Source organism: Gossypium hirsutum, chromosome A10 (assembly GCF_007990345.1).
Source record: "Gossypium hirsutum isolate 1008001.06 chromosome A10, Gossypium_hirsutum_v2.1, whole genome shotgun sequence".
Classification (NCBI taxonomy): Eukaryota; Viridiplantae; Streptophyta; class Magnoliopsida; order Malvales; family Malvaceae; genus Gossypium; species Gossypium hirsutum.
The window spans coordinates 70,361,701-70,365,382 of record NC_053433.1 but is presented as its reverse complement, the minus strand read 5'-3'; the positions used below and the strand labels follow the sequence as shown (position 1 = coordinate 70,365,382).

General features: G+C 39.7%; 1 non-coding gene across 1 annotated transcript; it reads right to left on the bottom strand.

The window, feature by feature from the left end:
* Positions 1-523: 523 nt before the first annotated feature.
* On the bottom strand, positions 524-630 carry LOC121209063 (small nucleolar RNA R71). Its single transcript, XR_005904180.1, has one exon. It is a non-coding gene; the product is annotated as a small nucleolar RNA R71 (small nucleolar RNA).
* Positions 631-3,682: the final 3,052 nt, after the last annotated feature.

The window sequence follows — 3,682 nt, the reverse complement described above, 5'->3', positions numbered from 1 at the left end:
CTCGCAGAAATTGAAGAGAAATAAGGCGAAGCCTAAGATACATAGAGGAAGAGCGAGAGGACGATATTCACACCACAACCGAGGAGATGGCTAAAAATGAGGAAAACCCGCTACCTCCTGCGATTACTGCTGATCCAGTAAATCAGAATCCTGCTCCTCGTACTATGTATGGTTATGCTAAACCTAACTTAACAGGAATTGAATCGAGTATAGTTAGACCTGCTGTTGCTGCAAATAATTTTAAACTGAAACCTAACACAATTCAAATAATACAACAGTTTGTTCAGTTTGATGGTTTGCAAGACGAGGATCCAAACACTCATTTAGTGAATTTTCTGGAACTCTGCGACATATTTAAAATCAAGGACATTTTTGATGATGTCATTTGCCTTCTGTTATTCCCCTTTTCATTAAGGAATAAGGCTAAACAGTGGTTGAACTCGTTACCACGAGGGTCAATCACTACTTGGGAACAAATGACCGAAAAATTTTTACTTAAATATTTTTGCCGGTTAAAATGGCTAAATTGAGGAATGATATCTCTTCTTTTGTGCAGATGGATCTAGAAACTCTTTATGATACATGGGACAGATACAATGACCTATTGAGAAGGTGCCCTCACCATGGGTTACCTTTATGGTTACAGGTTCAGACTTTTTACAACGATGTGAACCCCTCAACAAGGCAACTGATCGACGCAGCCGTCGATGGAACTTTAAACATCAAAACACCTGAAGAGGCTTATGAATTTATTGAAGAGATGTCACTGAATAACTATCAGTGGCAAGTCATGAGAATAAAGCTGACAAAAGCAGCTGGCATTTTCAACCTCGACGTGGTCACTATGCTGTCAAACCAGGTAGAACTTTTAAATAAAAAGATTGATGGTTTATATGGTTCTACTTAGGTATATCCAGTGATGAGATGTTATTCAAATGGAGGAATGCACAACCCATATTTTCCACTCTTCAACCTGACACTGAGGAGAAACAAGTTCACTACATGAGTAATAACTCTAGACCTCAAAATAACTCATATAGTAACACTTATAATGCAAGTTGGAGAAACCATCCCAATTTCGCATGGGGTGTCCAAGGAAATCAAAGGCCACAACATCTTCCGGGTGTTCAACAACCACCTTACCAACAGGAAAAGAAACTGAACCTGGAGGAGATGTTAACGAAATTCATAGCAGTATCTGAAACACATTTCCAAAACACCGAGACAACTTTTAAAAATTAGCAAGCATCAATTCAAGGGCTCAAGAATCAAATAGGCCAGTTGGCAAAGATGATTTCTGAACGACCACAAGGTAGTTTGCCGAGTAATACTAAAAATAACCCAAGGGAGCAGCTTAATGCAATTACTGTTCGAGATGAAGAAGGGTTAGTGGAATCTGAACCAGAACCAAGGCAAGGAATTGTGCTAAGTAAAGGTAAGGATGAGGTGGACCACAGTGAGAAAAAGGCGGTAAGTAGAGAATATAAACCTCGAGTGTCATACCCCAGTGCGACAAGGAAAGACCGCACAGACGAACAATTTGGTAAATTCCTTAAATTATTAAAGAAATTACTTATCAACTTACCGTTTATTGAAGTTCTTTCGCATATGCCAAACGTAGTTAAATTTTTAAAGGAGCTTTTAGTAAATAAATGGAAGTTGGATGATACGTTGCATGTGGAGTTAAGTGGAGTTTGCTCAGCCATTCTACAGAATAAGCTACCCAATAAATTGAAAGATCCAGGGAGTTTTACGATTCCTTGTTTAATTGGTAGTTTAGACGTTAATAATGCATTGGTTGATTTAGGGGCAAGCATTAATGTCATGCCTTATAAAATGTTTAAACAACTAGGTCTTGGGAAACCCAAACAAACTAGGATGAGCATTCAGTTAGCAGATAAAACCATTAGATTTCCTAGGGGTATCATTGAAGATGTTCTTGTCAAAATCGATAAATTTATATTCCCAATTGATTTTGTTGTTCTAGACATGGAAGAGGATAGTGACGTACCTTTGATTTTAGGACGGCCCTTTTTAGCAACTACTAGAACTATTATTGATGTTGGTACAGGTGAACTCACACTTCGTATGGGTGATGAAACAATCACTTTTCAAGCTCGTAATTCGAGTAACACATCGAATATTGAGGGTGGTTGTATAAATCATGCTACTAATACTGATCATGTGGTGCAACCTTCTTTGCAAGAAACACGCTCGAAGAGCATACATGAGCCATGTTCAAGTAACAATAAAGGAACCATCTATGAAGAGCGAAGGCTACAGATCGAGGAACTAGATGAATGGCGTACATAGAAATCGAGAACACATGATAAACCAAAGCCACACCATGATGGACTCAATGTTTTATCAAATCAACTTAAGGTTGGAGACAAAGTACTATTAGATGCTGCAGACCCTCATATTACCACTTCTGAACCCAATGGAGTAATCCCTTTTACGGTACTTAACATTTTCCCATATGGTACAGTCGAGGTAACTCATTCCAAATTCGGCACTTTTAAGGTTAAAACATTATTTTGATAAAATTGATAGCAGGAATGAGGAGTGTAAACTCCTCGCACCACCATGACCACGCAACAGAGAAGTAAGTCGAGCTTAGACTCTAAATAAGCGCTTCTCGGGAGGCAACCTGAGCACTAACGGTGTTGATTTCTTTAAATTTTAGTTTTTAACATCTAAATCATTAACTGAGTCATTGAACACAGGTTTTCCAAATCCACACGGCCAGGCACACAGGCGTGCCTTAGGTTGTGCTCATACCACGGGTGGTAACACGGCCGCGCTATAAGGCCGTGTGGAAACAGAGTAAAATTTTTCCCAAAACATGGGATTCGATACGTTTCCGCGGTTGTGCGACATGTTCGTGGGCAATCCTGCCAAAATAATACGGGCATGCGCATATATACACGGGAGTGGGAGAAGCGAACGAAGCAGGACACGACCGTGTGCACCAACATGCCCAAAGAACACGGACATGGGCCGAATCTTAGACGCGCTCAAATTTGAAAACCACGAAACACACGGGCTGAAATAAGGGCACACGGGCGTGCTCCATGACCGTGTGCCCCAATATCTATATAAACCCCTACGATTCATCATCCCCTTCCCCAATACCCTAACCTTAGCTACCGCTCTCTCTATCGTCATTGCCTCCTGAGCTCCGACCATCACCCCAAAATCCACTCTTTCTCCTCCCTTTTCCTCCATATGCATCAAAATCTTCTCTCTTGTCCTCCATTCCTTACACATTCCTTCCTTCTTCTCTCTTTCTCCACACTACAACCCCCACCATCTCGTCGCCGCTCCTCCGGCCACCGGTCATCCAGTATCGATTTTCTCTTCTCTTTTACCTTCTTTTGATGCTTACTATCATGATGATCTTAATTTTACCCGTTTACTTACATTTTGTTTATTAATTACTTATCATATCATCCTCATTCTTAGGATCTATTTCACGTATTTTATACCATTGTCTTACCATTATTAGTTACTTTCATCTATTTCGTGTTGAATTTAGTCATGCTATTACTATGCCATTTGCCATAAAATTTCTGTCGTCAATTGACTTATGTTATAAAGTTCGATTACTTTTGGTTGAGTATTGTTAGTTTCATTAGTTTTTGGTTGAATTTGTTAGTTTAATTATATTCATGGTTAATTC